At 38.7% G+C, this 16,993-nt stretch overlaps 1 protein-coding gene and 17 non-coding genes across 18 annotated transcripts in view; 11 read left to right on the top strand and 7 right to left on the bottom strand.

Moving 5' to 3' along the window:
- LOC141160962 (dehydrogenase/reductase SDR family member 7B-like) overlaps nucleotides 1-16,993 on the bottom strand; it is a 146,551-nt gene that overhangs the window by 57,585 nt on the left and 71,973 nt on the right. The window lies entirely within an intron of this gene.
- TRNAS-GCU (transfer RNA serine (anticodon GCU)) lies at nucleotides 528-609 on the top strand. Its single transcript has one exon. It is a non-coding gene; the product is annotated as a tRNA-Ser (tRNA).
- Nucleotides 1,496-1,569, bottom strand: TRNAT-AGU (transfer RNA threonine (anticodon AGU)). Its single transcript has one exon. It is a non-coding gene; the product is annotated as a tRNA-Thr (tRNA).
- TRNAT-AGU (transfer RNA threonine (anticodon AGU)) lies at nucleotides 3,121-3,194 on the bottom strand. Its single transcript has one exon. It is a non-coding gene; the product is annotated as a tRNA-Thr (tRNA).
- TRNAS-GCU (transfer RNA serine (anticodon GCU)) lies at nucleotides 3,778-3,859 on the top strand. Its single transcript has one exon. It is a non-coding gene; the product is annotated as a tRNA-Ser (tRNA).
- Nucleotides 4,431-4,504, bottom strand: TRNAT-AGU (transfer RNA threonine (anticodon AGU)). Its single transcript has one exon. It is a non-coding gene; the product is annotated as a tRNA-Thr (tRNA).
- TRNAS-GCU (transfer RNA serine (anticodon GCU)) lies at nucleotides 6,398-6,479 on the top strand. The gene has a single exon. It is a non-coding gene; the product is annotated as a tRNA-Ser (tRNA).
- Nucleotides 7,708-7,789, top strand: TRNAS-GCU (transfer RNA serine (anticodon GCU)). The gene has a single exon. It is a non-coding gene; the product is annotated as a tRNA-Ser (tRNA).
- Nucleotides 8,361-8,434, bottom strand: TRNAT-AGU (transfer RNA threonine (anticodon AGU)). The gene has a single exon. It is a non-coding gene; the product is annotated as a tRNA-Thr (tRNA).
- Nucleotides 9,018-9,099, top strand: TRNAS-GCU (transfer RNA serine (anticodon GCU)). The gene has a single exon. It is a non-coding gene; the product is annotated as a tRNA-Ser (tRNA).
- TRNAT-AGU (transfer RNA threonine (anticodon AGU)) lies at nucleotides 9,671-9,744 on the bottom strand. Its single transcript has one exon. It is a non-coding gene; the product is annotated as a tRNA-Thr (tRNA).
- On the top strand, nucleotides 10,328-10,409 carry TRNAS-GCU (transfer RNA serine (anticodon GCU)). Its single transcript has one exon. It is a non-coding gene; the product is annotated as a tRNA-Ser (tRNA).
- On the top strand, nucleotides 11,638-11,719 carry TRNAS-GCU (transfer RNA serine (anticodon GCU)). Its single transcript has one exon. It is a non-coding gene; the product is annotated as a tRNA-Ser (tRNA).
- On the top strand, nucleotides 12,948-13,029 carry TRNAS-GCU (transfer RNA serine (anticodon GCU)). The gene has a single exon. It is a non-coding gene; the product is annotated as a tRNA-Ser (tRNA).
- Nucleotides 14,250-14,331, top strand: TRNAS-GCU (transfer RNA serine (anticodon GCU)). The gene has a single exon. It is a non-coding gene; the product is annotated as a tRNA-Ser (tRNA).
- TRNAS-GCU (transfer RNA serine (anticodon GCU)) lies at nucleotides 15,552-15,634 on the top strand. The gene has a single exon. It is a non-coding gene; the product is annotated as a tRNA-Ser (tRNA).
- TRNAT-AGU (transfer RNA threonine (anticodon AGU)) lies at nucleotides 16,205-16,278 on the bottom strand. The gene has a single exon. It is a non-coding gene; the product is annotated as a tRNA-Thr (tRNA).
- Nucleotides 16,854-16,935, top strand: TRNAS-GCU (transfer RNA serine (anticodon GCU)). Its single transcript has one exon. It is a non-coding gene; the product is annotated as a tRNA-Ser (tRNA).

The following is a 16,993-nucleotide window of genomic DNA, read 5'->3' as shown; positions in this document are numbered from 1 at the left end:
AAGTGGTTAATTGAGCAAAACAACATTGAGCTTCAGTTCCATTCCACGCACAGCAGAAGCATTGAATAAGATGTCGCTCTCAGTCATGGCAATTAAGAAACCGAGTATTTTTTGAAGAGCATTCTCGAAAAGGACCATGACAAATTTGCAGAATGCGACAGAAGCTGTATCGAGAACAAGGGCTTGGGATTTGAAGTTCCATAATTAAATGATCCATCTTTTATCACAGCTGGAAATTGGGACTTGTTTTGCTTCCCAGTCATGAGACAGAATAGACAGATTGAAAGAATGCCACTGCAGTGCCAAAAGTAGAAACAATTAGGAATGATTGATAAGTTGCTATTAAAACCCTTTGCACTGGTTCATTTCTGATAAGGTTTGTCCTAATCTAACTTTAGACAATAGATACTCTAGGAGATGAGATGAGGCCACACTGCCAAAAGCCTTTATACAATCTTCAGCAAAAACACCCTGACAGCTTAAAATCCTCATGAGATCTTACCTCCTAATTTAAACTTGGTCATGTAGACGAGGTGGCTGAGTGGTTAAGGCTATGGACTGCTAATCCATTGTGCTCTGCATGCATGGGTTTGAATCCCATCCTCGTCCGTATAATCTGCTTCTTTCTCTTTGACAAGATTGGCTTCCAATTTTAGGCAAAATGATGTATACTTCAAGCATGAAAGTTGATTCTTTTCTCTTTCAAGAAAGCTGCTATAGTACTATCGTCTGGTTTTTACATGTTCATGCAGGCAAGTTGGCTGCGTAGTTAAGATGATACATTAACAATGCAGTTAAGAGACTGAGCTATGCATGCATGGCTTTGAATTCAATCTGTCCTATTTCTTTTCTGATTCTTTTAAGTTTCCAGCTCAAGGTTTTATTTTCTGCCCAAGCAATGAATTCTTCAAACATGAAAGTGTAAATCTTCTACCATTCAAGAAGGCTGCTATCAAACTTTGCTTAGAGAGTCAGATACGTAAGGAGGAGGCATTTCAAAATAGTAAAATAAAATCCACTGGTTTTACTTTTTTCATTCTTGATTCCATCTTTCTTCCTCTTTAGCACTTATAGCAGATTCTTACTCCCACTATTGCACTATCACAGAGACTTAGCAAAGGCCAATTTGATGTTGCATGCATGGCTTTGAATTCAATCTGTCCTATTTCTTTTCTGATTCTTTTAAGTTTCCAGCTCAAGGTTTTATTTTCTGCCCAAGCAATGAATTCTTCAAACATGAAAGTTTAAATCTTCTACCATTCAAGAAGGCTGCTATCAAACTTTGCTTAGAGAGTCAGATACGTAAGGAGGAGGCATTTCAAAATAGTAAAATAAAATCCACTGGTTTTACTTTTTTCATGCTTGATTCCACATTTCTTCCTCTTTAGCACTTATAGCAGATTCTTACTCCCACTATCACAGAGACTTAGCAAAGGCCAACTTGATGTTGTCCCACTATGAGGATAGAAAGCTTCATACTGAGAAGATGAAAAGAAGGCACTGCAGAGATTTGAACTCAGGATCTCCTGTTTACTAGACAGGCGCTTTAACCAACTAAGCCACAGCACCAAAAGCTAGTGAGAACGGGAAAGCCAGGGAAGATTTAGTCACTAATCGATAATTTCAAGTGGTTAATTGAGCAAAACAACATTGAGCTTCAGTTCCATTCCACGCACAGCAGAAGCATTGAATAAGATGTCGCTCTCAGTCATGGCAATTAAGAAACCGAGTATTTTTTGAAGAGCATTCTCGAAAAGGACCATGACAAATTTGCAGAATGCGACAGAAGCTGTATCGAGAACAAGGGCTTGCGATTTGAAGTTCCATAATTAAATGATCCATCTTTTATCACAGCTGGAAATTGGGACTTGTTTTGCTTCCCAGTCATGAGACAGAATAGACAGATTGAAAGAATGCCACTGCAGTGCCAAAAGTAGAAACAATTAGGAATGATTGATAAGTTGCTATTAAAACCCTTTGCACTGGTTCATTTCTGATAAGGTTTGTCCTAATCTAACTTTAGACAATAGATACTCTAGGAGATGAGATGAGGCCACACTGCCAAAAGCCTTTATACAATCTTCAGCAAAAACACCCTGACAGCTTAAAATCCTCATGAGATCTTACCTCCTAATTTAAACTTGGTCATGTAGACGAGGTGGCCAAGTGGTTAAGGCTATGGACTGCTAATCCATTGTGCTCTGCATGCATGGGTTTGCATCCCATCCTCGTCGGTATAATCTGCTTCCTTCCCTTTGACAAGATTGGCTTTCATTTTTAGGCAAAATGGTGTATACTTCAAGCATGAAAGTTGATTCTTTTCTCTTTCAAGAAAGCTGCTATAGTACTATCGTCTGGATTCTACATGTTCATGCAGGCAAGTTGGCTGCGTAGTTAAGATGATACATTAACAATGCAGTTAAGAGATTGAGCTATGCATGCATGGCTTTGAATTCAATCTGTCCTATTTCTTTTCTGATTCTTTTAAGTTTCCAGCTCAAGGTTTTATTTTCTGCCCAAGCAATGAATTCTTCAAACATGAAAGTTTAAATCTTCTACCATTCAAGAAGGCTGCTATCAAACTTTGCTTAGAGAGTCAGATACGTAAGGAGGAGGCATTTCAAAATAGTAAAATAAAATCCACTGGTTTTACTTTTTTCATTCTTGATTCCATCTTTCTTCCTCTTTAGCACTTATAGCAGATTCTTACTCCCACTATTGCACTATCACAGAGACTTAGCAAAGGCCAATTTAATGTTGCATGCATGGCTTTGAATTCAATCTGTCCTATTTCTTTTCTGATTCTTTTAAGTTTCCAGCTCAAGGTTTTATTTTCTGCCCAAGCAATGAATTCTTCAAACATGAAAGTTTAAATCTTCTACCATTCAAGAAGGCTGCTATCAAACTTTGCTTAGAGAGTCAGATACGTAAGGAGGAGGCATTTCAAAATAGTAAAAGAAAATCCACTGGTTTTACTTTTTTCATGCTTGATTCCATCTTTCTTCCTCTTTAGCACTTATTGCAGATTCTTACTCCCACTATCACAGAGACTTAGCAAAGACCAATTTGATGTTGTCCCACTATGAGGATAGAAACCTTCATACTGAGAAGATGAAAAGAAGGCACTGCAGAGATTTGAACTCAGGATCTCCTGTTTACTAGACAGGCGCTTTAACCAACTAAGCCACAGCACCACAAGCTAGTGAGAACGGGAAAGCCAGGGAAGATTTAGTCACTAATCGATAATTTCAAGTGGTTAATTGAGCAAAACAACATTGAGCTTCAGTTCCATTCCACGCACAGCAGAAGCATTGAATAAGATGTCGCTCTCAGTCATGGCAATTAAGAAACCGAGTATTTTTTGAAGAGCATTCTCGAAAAGGACCATGACAAATTTGCAGAATGCGACAGAAGCTGTATCGAGAACAAGGGCTTGCGATTTGAAGTTCCATAATTAAATGATCCATCTTTTATCACAGCTGGAAATTGGGACTTGTTTTGCTTCCCAGTCATGAGACAGAATAGACAGATTGAAAGAATGCCACTGCAGTGCCAAAAGTAGAAACAATTAGGAATGATTGATAAGTTGCTATTAAAACCCTTTGCACTGGTTCATTTCTGATAAGGTTTGTCCTAATCTAACTTTAGACAATAGATACTCTAGGAGATGAGATGAGGCCACACTGCCAAAAGCCTTTATACAATCTTCAGCAAAAACACCCTGACAGCTTAAAATCCTCATGAGATCTTACCTCCTAATTTAAACTTGGTCTTGTAGACGAGGTGGCCGAGTGGTTAAGGCTATGGACTGCTAATCCATTGTGCTCTGCATGCATGGGTTTGCATCCCATCCTCGTCGGTATAATCTGCATCCTTCTCTTTGACAAGATTGGCTTTCATTTTTAGGCAAAATGGTGTATACTTCAAGCATGAAAGTTGATTCTTTTCTCTTTCAAGAAAGCTGCTATAGTACTATCGTCTGGATTCTACATGTTCATGCAGGCAAGTTGGCTGCGTAGTTAAGATGATACATTAACAATGCAGTTAAGAGATTGAGCTATGCATGCATGGCTTTGAATTCAATCTGTCCTATTTCTTTTCTGATTCTTTTAAGTTTCCAGCTCAAGGTTTTATTTTCTGCCCAAGCAATAAATTCTTCAAACATGAAAGTTTAAATCTTCTACCATTCAAGAAGGCTGCTATCAAACTTTGCTTAGAGAGTCAGATACGTAAGGAGGAGGCATTTCAAAATAGTAAAATAAAATCCACTGGTTTTACTTTTTTCATTCTTGATTCTATCTTTCTTCCTCTTTAGCACTTATAGCAGATTCTTACTCCCACTATTGCACTATCACAGAGACTTAGCAAAGGCCAATTTGATGTTGTCCCACTTTGAGGATAGAAAGCTTCATACTGAGAAGATGTAAAGAAGGCACTGCTGAAATTTGAACTCAGGATCTCCTGTTTACTAGACAGGCGCTTTAACCAACTAAGACACAGCACCACAAGCTGGTGAGGACGGGAAAGCCAGGGAAGATTTAGTCACTAATCGATAATTTCAAGTGGTTAATTGAGCAAAACAACATTGAGCTTCAGTTCCATTCCACGCACAGCAGAAGCATTGAATAAGATGTCGCTCTCAGTCATGGCAATTAAGAAACCGAGTATTTTTTGAAGAGCATTCTCGAAAAGGACCATGACAAATTTGCAGAATGCGACAGAAGCTGTATCGAGAAAAAGGGCTTGGGATTTGAAGTTCCATAATTAAATGATCCATCTTTTATCACAGCTGGAAATTGGGACTTGTTTTGCTTCCCAGTCATGAGACAGAATAGACAGATTGAAAGAATGCCACTGCAGTGCCAAAAGTAGAAACAATTAGGAATGATTGATAAGTTGCTATTAAAACCCTTTGCACTGGTTCATTTCTGATAAGGTTTGTCCTAATCTAACTTTAGACAATAGATACTCTAGGAGATGCGATAAGGCCACACTGCCAAACGCCTTTATACAATCTTCAGTAAAAACACCCTGACAGTTTAAAATCCTCATGAGATCTTACCTCCTAATTTAAACTTAGTCATGTAGACGAGGTGGTCGAGTCGTTAAGGCGATGGACTGCTAATCATTTGGGCTCTGCATGCATGGGTTCGAATCCCATCCTCGTCGGTATAATCTGCTTCTTTCCCTTTGACAAGATTGGCTTTCATTTTTAGGCAAAATGGTGTATACTTCAAGCATGAAAGTTGATTCTTTTCTCTTTCAAGAAAGCTGCTATAGTCCTATCGTCTGGTTTCTACATGTTCATGCAGGCAAGTTGGCTGTGTAGTTAAGATGATACATTAACAATGCAGTTAAGAGATTGAGCTATGCATGCATGGCTTTGAATTCAATCTGTCCTATTTCTTTTCTGATTCTTTTAAGTTTCCAGCTCAAGGTTTTATTTTCTGCCCAAGCAATGAATTCTTCAAACATGAAAGTTTAAATCTTCTACCATTCAAGAAGGCTGCTATCAAACTTTGCTTAGAGAGTCAGATACGTAAGGAGGAGGCATTTCAAAATAGTAAAATAAAATCCACTCGTTTTACTTTTTTCATGCTTGATTCCATCTTTCTTCCTCTTTAGCACTTATAGCAGATTCTTACTCCCACTATTGCACTATCACAGAGACTTAGCAAAGGCCAATTTGATGTTGTCCCACTATGAGGATAGAAAGCTTCATACTGAGAAGATGAAAAGAAGGCACTGCTGAAATTTGAACTCAGGATCTCCTGTTTACTAGACAGGTGTTTTAACCAACAAAGACACAGCACCACAAGCTGGTGAGCACAGGAAAGCCAGGGAAGATTTAGTCACTAATCGATAATTTCAAGTGGTTAATTGAGCAAAGCAACATTGAGCTTCAGTTCCATTTCACGCACAGCAGAAGCATTGAATAAGATGTCGCTCTCAGTCATGGCAATTAAGAAACCGAGTATTTTTTGAAGAGCATTCTCGAAAAGGACCATGACAAATTTGCAGAATGCGACAGAAGCTGTAGCGAGAACAAGGGCTTGGGATTTGAAGTTCCATAATTAAATGATCCATCTTTTATCACAGCTGGAAATTGGGACTTGTTTTGCTTCCCAATCATGAGACAGAATAGACAGATTGAAAGAATGCCACTGCAGTGCCAAAAGTAGAAACAATTAGGAATGATTGATAAGTTGCTATTAAAACCCTTTGCACTGGTTCATTTCTGATAAGGTTTGTCCTAATCTAACTTTAGACAATAGATACTCTAGGAGATGAGATGAGGCCACACTGCCAAAAGCCTTTATACAATCTTCAGTAAAAACACCCTGACAGCTTAAAATCCTCATGAGATCTTACCTCCTAATTTAAACTTGGTAATGTAGACGAGGTGGCCGAGTGGTTAAGGCGATGGACTGCTAATCCATTGTGCTCTGCATGCATCGGTTTGAATCCCATCCTCGTCGGTATAATCTGCTTCTTTCCCTTTGACAAAATTGGCTTTCATTTTTAGGCAAAATGGTGTATACTTCAAGCATGAAAGTTGATTCTTTTCTCTTTCAAGAAAGCTGCTATAGTCCTATCGTCTGGTTTCTACATGTTCATGTAAGAAAGTTGGCTGTGTAGTTAAGATGATACATTAACAATGCAGTTAAGAGATTGAGCTATGCATGCATGGCTTTGAATTCAATCTGTCCTATTTCTTTTCTGATTCTTTTAAGTTTCCAGCTCAAGGTTTTATTTTCTGCCCAAGCAATGAATTCTTCAAACATGAAAGTTTAAATCTTCTACCATTCAAGAAGGCTGCTATCAAACTTTGCTTAGAGAGTCAGATACGTAAGGAGGAGCCATTTCAAAATAGTAAAATAAAATCCACTGGTTTTACTTTTTTCATGCTTGATTCCATCTTTCTTCCTCTTTAGCACTTATAGCAGATTCTTACTCCCACTATTGCACTATCACAGAGACTTAGCAAAGGCCAATTTGATGTTGTCCCACTTTGAGGATAGAAAGCTTCATACTGAGAAGATGAAATGAAGGCACTGCTGAAATTAGAACTCAGGATCTCCTGTTTACTAGACAGGCGCTTTAACCAACTAAGACACAGCACCACAAGCTGGTGAGGACGGGAAAGCCAGGGAAGATTTAGTCACTAATCGATAATTTCAAGTGGTTAATTGAGCAAAACAACATTGAGCTTCAGTTCCATTCCACGCACAGCAAAAGCATTGAATAAGATGTCGCTCTCAGTCATGGCAATTAAGAAACCGAGTATTTTTTGAAGAGCATTCTCGAAAAGGACCATGACAAATTTGCAGAATGCGACAGAAGCTGTATCGAGAACAAGGGCTTGGGATTTGAAGTTCCATAATTAAATGATCCATCTTTTATCACAGCTGGAAATTGGGACTTGTTTTGCTTCCCAGTCATGAGACAGAATAGACGAATTGAAAGAATGCCACTGCAGTGCCAAAAGTAGAAACAATTAGGAATGATTGATAAGTTGCTATTAAAACCCTTTGCACTGGTTCATTTCTGATAAGGTTTGTCCTAATCTAACTTTAGACAATAGATACTCTAGGAGATGAGATGAGGCCACACTGCCAAAAGCCTTTATACAATCTTCAGTAAAAACACCCTGACAGCTTAAAATCCTCATGAGATCTTACCTCCTAATTTAAACTTGGTCATGTAGACGAGGTGGTCGAGTGGTTAAGGCGATGGACTGCTAATCCATTGTGCTCTGCATGCATGGGTTCGAATCCCATCCTCGTGGGTATAATCTGCTTCTTTCCCTATGAAAAGACTGGCTTTCATTTTTAGGCAAAATGGTGTATACTTCAAGCATGAAAGTTGATTCTTTTCTCTTTCAAGAAAGCTGCTATAGTCCTATCGTCTGGTTTCTACATGTTCATGCAGGCAAGTTGGCTGTGTAGTTAAGATGATACATTAACAATGCAGTTAAGAGATTGAGCTATGCATGCATGGCTTTGAATTCAATCTGTCCTATTTCTTTTCTGATTCTTTTAAGTTTCCAGCTCAAGGTTTTATTTTCTGCCCAAGCAATGAATTCTTCAAACATGAAAGTTTAAATCTTCTACCATTCAAGAAAGCTGCTATCAAACTTTGCTTAGAGAGTCAGATACGTAAGGAGGAGGCATTTCAAAATAGTAAAATAAAATCCACTCGTTTTACTTTTTTCATGCTTGATTCCATCTTTCTTCCTCTTTAGCACTTATAGCAGATTCTTACTCCCACTATTGCACTATCACAGAGAATTAGCAAAGGCCAATTTGATGTTGTCCCACTATGAGGATAGAAAGCTTCATACTGAGAAGATGAAAAGAAGGCACTGCTGAAATTTGAACTCAGGATCTCCTGTTTACTAGACAGGCGCTTTAACCAACTAAGACACAGCACCACAAGCTGGTGAGGACAGGAAAGCCAGGGAAGATTTAGTCACTAATCGATAATTTCAAGTGGTTAATTGAGCAAAACAACATTGAGCTTCAGTTCCATTCCACGCACAGCAGAAGCATTGAATAAGATGTCGCTCTCAGTCATGGCAATTAAGAAACCGAGTATTTTTTGAAGAGCATTCTCGAAAAGGACCATGACAAATTTGCAGAATGCGACAGAAGCTGTATCGAGAACAAGGGCTTGGGATTTGAAGTTCCATAATTAAATGATCCATCTTTTATCACAGCTGGAAATTGGGACTTGTTTTGCTTCCCAGTCATGAGGCAGAATAGACAGATTGAAAGAATGCCACTGCAGTGCCAAAAGTAGAAACAATTAGGAATGATTGATAAGTTGCTATTAAAACCCTTTGCACTGGTTCATTTCTGATAAGGTTTGTCCTAATCTAACTTTAGACAATAGATACTCTAGGAGATGAGATGAGGCCACACTGCCAAAAGCCTTTATACAATCTTCAGTAAAAACACCCTGACAGCTTAAAATCCTCATGAGATCTTACCTCCTAATTTAAACTTGGTAATGTAGACGAGGTGGCCGAGTGGTTAAGGCGATGGACTGCTAATCCACTGTGCTCTGCATGCATGGGTTCGAATCCCATCCTTGTCGGTACAATCTGCTTCTTTCCCTATGAAAAGATTGGCTTTCATTTTTAGGCAAAATGGTGTATACTTCAAGCATGAAAGTTGATTCTTTTCTTTTTCAAGAAAGCTGCTATAGTCCTATCGTCTGGTTTCTACATGTTCATGCAGGCAAGTTGGCTGTGTAGTTAAGATGATACATTAACAATGCAGTTAAGAGATTGAGCTATGCATGCATGGCTTTGAATTCAATCTGTCCTATTTCTTTTCTGATTCTTTTAAGTTTCCAGCTCAAGGTTTTATTTTCTGCCCAAGCAATGAATTCTTCAAACATGAAAGTTTAAATCTTCTACCATTCAAGAAGGCTGCTATCAAACTTTGCTTAGAGAGTCAGATACGTAAGGAGGAGGCATTTCAAAATAGTAAAATAAAATCCACTCGTTTTACTTTTTTCATGCTTGATTCCATCTTTCTTCCTCTTTAGCACTTATAGCAGATTCTTACTCCCACTATTGCACTATCACAGAGAATTAGCAAAGGCCAATTTGATGTTGTCCCACTGTGAGGATAGAAAGCTTCATACTGAGAAGATGAAAAGAAGGCACTGCTGAAATTTGAACTCAGGATCTCCTGTTTACTAGACAGGCGCTTTAACCAACTAAGACACAGCACCACAAGCTGGTGAGGACGGAAAAGCCAGGGAAGATTTAGTCACTAATCGATAATTTCAAGTGGTTAATTGAGCAAAACAACATTGAGCTTCAGTTCCATTCCACGCACAGCAGAAGCATTGAATAAGATGTCGCTCTCAGTCATGGCAATTAAGAAACCGAATATTTTTTGAAGAGCATTCTCGAAAAGGACCATGACAAATTTGCAGAATGCGACAGAAGCAGTATCGAGAACAAGGGCTTGGGATTTGAAGTTCCATAATTAAATGATCCATCTTTTATCACAGCTGGAAATTGGGACTTGTTTTGCTTCCCAGTCATGAGACAGAATAGACAGATTGAAAGAATGCCACTGCAGTGCCAAAAGTAGAAACAATTAGGAATGATTGATAAGTTGCTATTAAAACCCTTTGCACTGGATCATTTCTGATAAGGTTTGTCCTAATCTAACTTTAGACAATAGATACTCTAGGAGATGAGATGAGGCCACACTGCCAAAAGCCTTTATACAATCTTCAGTAAAAACACCCTGACAGCTTAAAATCCTCATGAGATCTTACCTCCTAATTTAAACTTAGTCATGTAGACGAGGTGGTTGAGTGGTTAAGGCGATGGACTGCTAATCCATTGTGCTCTGCATGCATGGGTTCGAATCCCATCCTCGTCGTCATAATCTGCTTCTTTCCGTTTGACAAGATTGGCTTTCATTTTTAGGCAAAATGGTATATACTTCAAGCATGAAAGTTGATTCTTTTCTCTTTCAAGAAAGCTGCTATAGTCCTATCGTCTGGTTTCTACATGTTCATGCAGGCAAGTTGGCTGTGTAGTTAAGATGATACATTAACAATGCAATTAAGAGATTGAGCTATGCATGCATGGCTTTGAATTCAATCTGTCCTATTTCTTTTCTGATTCTTTTAAGTTTCCAGCTCAAGGTTTTATTTTCTGCCCAAGCAATGAATTCTTCAAACATGAAAGTTTAAATCTTCTACCATTCAAGAAGGCTGCTATCAAACTTTGCTTAGAGAGTCAGATACGTAAGGAGGAGGCATTTCAAAATAGTAAAATAGAATCCACTGGTTTTACTTTTTTCATGCTTGATCCCATCTTTCTTCCTCTTTAGCACTTATAGCAGATTCTTACTCCCACTATTGCACTATCACAGAGACTTAGCAAAGGCCAATTTGATGTTGTCCCACTATGAGGATAGAAAGCTTCATAATGAGAAGATGAAAAGAAGGCACTGCTGAAATGTGAACTCAGGATCTCCTGTTTACTAGACAGGTGCTTTAACCAACAAAGACACAGCACCACAAGCTGGTGAGGACAGGAAAGCCAGGGAATATTTAGTCACTAATCGATAATTTCAAGTGGTTAATTGAGCAAAACAACATTGAGCTTCAGTTCCATTCCACGCACAGCAGAAGCATTGAATAAGATGTCGCTCTCAGTCATGGCAATTAAGAAACTGAGTATTTTTTGAAGAGCATTCTCGAAAAGGACCATGACAAATTTGCAGAATGCGACAGAAGCTGTAGCGAGAACAAGGGCTTGGGATTTGAAGTTCCATAATTAAATGATCCATCTTTTATCACAGCTGGAAATTGGGACTTGTTTTGCTTCCCAGTCATGAGACAGAATAGACAGATTGAAAGAATGCCACTGCAGTGCCAAAAGTAGAAACAATTAGGAATGATTGATAAGTTGCTATTAAAACCCTTTGCACTGGATCATTTCTGATAAGGTTTGTCCTAATCTAACTTTAGACAATAGATACTCTAGGAGATGAGATGAGGCCACACTGCCAAAAGCCTTTATACAATCTTCAGTAAAAACACCCTGACAGCTTAAAATCCTCATGAGATCTTACCTCCTAATTTGAACTTGGTCATGTAGACGAGGTGGTTGAGTGGTTAAGGCGATGGACTGCTAATCCATTGTGCTATGCATGCATGGGTTCGAATCCCATCCTCGTCGGTATAATCTGCTTCTTTCCCTTTGACAAGATTGGCTTTCATTTTTAGGCAAAATGGTGTATACTTCAAGCATGAAAGTTGATTCTTTTGTCTTTCAAGAAAGCTGCTATAGTCCTATCGTCTGGTTTCTACATGTTCATGCAAGCAAGTTGGCTGTGTAGTTAAGATGATACATTAACAATGCAGTTAAGAGATTGAGCTATGCATGCATGGCTTTGAATTCAATCTGTCCTATTTCTTTTCTGATTCTTTTAAGTTTCCAGCTCAAGGTTTTATTTTCTGCCCAAGCAATGAATTCTTCAAACATGAAAGTTTAAATCTTCTACCATTCAAGAAGGCTGCTATCAAACTTTGCTTAGAGAGTCAGATACGTAAGGAGGAGGCATTTCAAAATAGTAAAATAAAATCCACTGGTTTTACTTTTTTCATGCTTGATTCCATCTTTCTTCCTCTTTAGCACTGATAGTAGATTCTTACTCCCACTATTGCACTATCACAGAGACTTAGCAAAGGCCAATTTGATGTTGTCCCACTATGAGGATAGAAAGCTTCATACTGAGAAGATGAAAAGAAGGCACTGCTGAAATTTGAACTCAGGATCTCCTGTTTACTAGACAGGCGCTTTAACCAACTAAGCCACTGCATCACAAGCTGGTAAGGATGGGAAAGCCAGGGAAGATTTAGTCACTAATCGATAATTTCAAGTGGTTAATTGAGCAAAACAACATTGAGCTTCAGTTCCATTCCACGCACAGCAGAAGCATTGAATAAGATGTCGCTCTCAGTCATGGCAATTAAGAAACCGAGTATTTTTTGAAGAGCATTCTCGAATAGGACCATGACAAATTTGCAGAATGCGACAGAAGCTGTATCGAGAACAAGGGCTTGGGATTTGAAGTTCCATAATTAAATGATCCATCTTTTATCACAGCTGGAAATTGGGACTTGTTTTGCTTCCCAGTCATGAGACAGAATACACAGATTGAAAGAATGCCACTGCAGTGCCAAAAGTAGAAACAATTAGGAATGATTGATAAGTTGCTATTAAAACCCTTTGCACTGGTTCATTTCTGATAAGGTTTGTCCTAATCTAACTTTAGACAATAGATACTCTAGGAGATGAGATGAGGCCACACTGCCAAAAGCCTTTATACAATCTTCAGTAAAAACACCCTGACAGCTTAAAATCCTCATGAGATCTTACCTCCTAATCTAATCTTGGTCATGCAGACGAGGTGGCTGAGTGGTTAAGGCGATGGACTGCTAATCCATTGTGCTCTGCATGCATGGGTTTGAATCCCATCCTTGTCTGTATAATCTGAGTCTTTCCCTTTGACAAGATTGGCTTTCATTTTTAAGCAAAATGGTGTATAATTCAAGCATGAAAGTTGATTCTTTTCTCTTTCAAGAAAGCTGCTATAGTCCTATCTTCTGGTTTCTACTTGTTCATGCAGGCAAGTTGGCTGTGTAGTTAAGATGATACATTAACAATGCAGTTAAGAGATTGAGCTATGCATGCATGGCTTTGAATTCAATCTGTCCTATTTCTTTTCTGATTCTTTTAAGTTTCCAGCTCAAGGTTTTATTTTCTGCCCAAGCAATGAATTCTTCAAACATGAAAGTTTAAATCTTCTACCATTCAAGAAGGCTGCTATCAAACTTTGCTTAGAGAGTCAGATACGTAAGGAGGAGGCATTTCAAAATAGTAAAATAAAATCCACTGGTTTTACTTTTTTCATGCTTGATTCCATATTTCTTCCTCTTTAGCACTTATAGCAGATTCTTACTCCCACTATTGCACTATCACAGAGACTTAGCAAAGGCCAATTTGATGTTATCCCACTATGAGGATAGAAAGCTTCATACTGAGAAGATGAAAAGAAGGCACTGCTGAAATCTGAATTCAGGATCTCCTGTTTACTAGACAGGCGCTTTAACCAACTAAGCCACAGCACCACAAGCTGGTGAGGACGGGAAAGCCAGGGAAGATTTAGTCACTAATCGATAATTTCAAGTGGTTAATTGAGCAAAACAACATTGAGCTTCAGTTCCATTCCACGCACAGCAGAAGCATTGAATAAGATGTCGCTCTCAGTCATGGCAATTAAGAAACCGAGTATTTTTTGAAGAGCATTCTCGAATAGAACCATGACAAATTTGCAGAATGCGACAGAAGCTGTATCGAGAACAAGGGCTTGGGATTTGAAGTTCCATAATTAAATGATCCATCTTTTATCACAGCTGGAAATTGGGACTTGTTTTGCTTCCCAGTCATGAGACAGAATTGAAAGAATGCCACTGCAGTGCCAAAAGTAGAAACAATTAGGAATGATTGATAAGTTGCTATTAAAACCCTTTGCACTGGTTCATTTCTGATAAGGTTTGTCCTAATCTAACTTTAGACAATAGATACTCTAGGAGATGAGATGAGGCCACACTGCCAAAAGCCTTTATACAATCTTCAGCAAAAACACCCTGACAGCTTAAAATCCTCATGAGATCGTACCTCCTAATTTAGACTTGGTCATGTAGATGAGGTGGCCGAGTGGTTAAGGCAATTGACTGCTAATCCATTGTGCTCTGCATGCATGGGTTCGAATCCCATCCTCGTTGGTATAATCTGATTCTTTCCCTTTGACAAGATTGGCTTTCATTTTTAGGCAAAATGGTGTATACTTCAAGCATGAAAGTTGATTCTTTTCTCTTTCAAGAAAGCTGCTATAGTCCTATTGTCTGGTTTCTACTTGTTCATGCAGGCAAGTTGGCTGTGTAGTTAAGATGATACATTAACAATGCAGTTAAGAGATTGAGCTATGCATGCATGGCTTTGAACTCAATCTGTCCTATTTCTTTTCTGATTCTTTTAAGTTTCCAGCTCAAGGTTTTATTTTCTGCCCAAGCAATGAATTCTTCAAACATGAAAGTTTAAATCTTCTACCATTCAAGAAGGCTGCTATCAAACTTTGCTTAGAGAGTCAGATACGTAAGGAGGAGGCATTTCAAAATAGTAAAATCAAATCCTCTGGTTTCACTTTTTTCATGCTTGATTCCATCTTTCTTCCTCTTTAGCACTTATAGCAGATTCTTACTCCCAATATTGCACTATCACAGAGACTTAGCAAAGGCCAATTTGATGTTATCCCACTATGAGTATAGAAAGCTTCATACTGAGAAGATAAAAAGAAGGCACTGCTGAAATTTGAACTCAGGATCTCCTGTTTACTAGACAGGCGCTTTAACCAACTAAGCCACTGCATCACAAGCTGGTGAGGACGGGGAAGCCAGGGAAGATTTAGTCACTAATCGATAATTTCAAGTGGTTAATTGAGCAAAACAACATTGAGCTTCAGTTCCATTCCATGCACAGCAGAAGCATTGAATAAGATGTCGCTCTCAGTCATGGCAATTAAGAAACCGAGTATTTTTTGAAGAGAATTTTCGAAAAGGACCATGACAAATTTGCAGAATGCGACAGAAGCTGTATCGAGAACAAGGGCTTGGGATTTGAAGTTCCATAATTAAATGATCCATCTTTTATCACAGCTGGAAATTGGGACTTGTTTTGCTTCCCAGTCATGAGACAGAATTGAAAGAATGCCACTGCAGTGCGAAAAGTAGAAACAATTAGGAATGATTGATAAGTTGCTATTAAAACCCTTTGCACTGGTTCATTTCGGATAAGGTTTGTCCTAATCTAACTTTAGACAATAGATACTCTGGGAGATGAGATGAGGCCACACTGCCAAAAGCCTTTATACAATCTTCAGCAAAAACACCCTGACAGCTTAAAATCCTCATGAGATCTTACCTCCTAATTTAGACTTTGTCATGTACACGAGGTGGCCGAGTGGTTAAGGCGATGGACTGCTAATCCATTGTGCTCTGCACGCATGGGTTTGAATCCCATCCTCGTTGATATAATCTGATTCTTTCCCTTTGACAAGATTGGCTTTCATTTTTAGGCAAAATGGTGTATACTTCAAGCATGAAAGTTGATTCTTTTCTCTTTCAAGAAAGCTGCTATAGTCCTATCTTCTGGTTTCTACTTGTTTATGCAGGCAAGTTGGCTGTGTAGTTAAGATGATACATTAACAATGCAGTTAAGAGATTGAGCTATGCATGCATGGCTTTGAATTCAATCTGTCCTATTTCTTTTTTGATTCTTTTAAGTTTCCAGCTCAAGGTTTTATTTTCTGCCCAAGCAATGAATTCTTCAAACATGAAAGTTTAAATCTTCTACCATTCAAGAAGGCTGCTATCAAACTTTGCTTAGAGAGTCAGATACGTAAGGAGGAGGCATTTCAAAATAGTAAAATAAAATCCACTGGTTTTACTTTTTTCATGCTTGATTCCATATTTCTTCCTCTTTAGCACTTATAGCAGATTCTTACTCCCACTATTGCACTATCACAGAGACTTAGCAAAGGCCAATTTGATGTTATCCCACTATGAGGATAGAAAGCTTCATACTGAGAAGATGAAAAGAAGGCACTGCTGAAATTTGAATTCAGGATCTCCTGTTTACTAGACAGGCGCTTTAACCAACTAAGCCACAGCACCACAAGCTGGTGAGGACGGGAAAGCCAGGGAAGATTTAGTCACTAATCGATAATTTCAAGTGGTTAATTGAGCAAAACAACATTGAGCTTCAGTTCCATTCCACGCACAGCAGAAGCATTGAATAAGATGTCGCTCTCAGTCATGGCAATTAAGAAACCGAGTATTTTTTGAAGAGCATTCTCGAATAGGACCATGACAAATTTGCAGAATGCGACAGAAGCTGTATCGAGAACAAGGGCTTGGGATTTGAAGTTCCATAATTAAATGATCCATCTTTTATCACAGCTGGAAATTGGGACTTGTTTTGCTTCCCAGTCATGAGACAGAATTGAAAGAATGCCACTGCAGTGCCAAAAGTAGAAACAATTAGGAATGATTGATAAGTTGCTATTAAAACCCTTTGCACTGGTTCATTTCTGATAAGGTTTGTCCTAATCTAACTTTAGACAATAGATACTCTAGGAGATGAGATGAGGCCACACTGCCAAAAGCCTTTATACAATCTTCAGCAAAAACACCCTGACAGCTTAAAATCCTCATGAGATCGTACCTCCTAATTTAGACTTGGTCATGTAGACGAGGTGGCCGAGTGGTTAAGGCAATTGACTGCTAATCCATTGTGCTCTGCATGCATGGGTTCGAATCCCATCCTCGTTGGTATAATCTGATTCTTTCCCTTTGACAAGATTGGCTTTCATTTTTAGGCAAAATGGTG

The sequence above is a fragment of the Phyllobates terribilis genome, unplaced genomic scaffold (assembly GCF_046119375.1).
Source record: "Phyllobates terribilis strain yellow unplaced genomic scaffold, ASM4611937v1 Scaffold_9__5_contigs__length_417890890, whole genome shotgun sequence".
NCBI classification, from domain to species: domain Eukaryota; kingdom Metazoa; phylum Chordata; class Amphibia; order Anura; family Dendrobatidae; genus Phyllobates; species Phyllobates terribilis.
The sequence above is the reverse complement of the archived record's forward strand: the minus strand, read 5'-3'. Positions and strand labels throughout refer to the sequence as shown.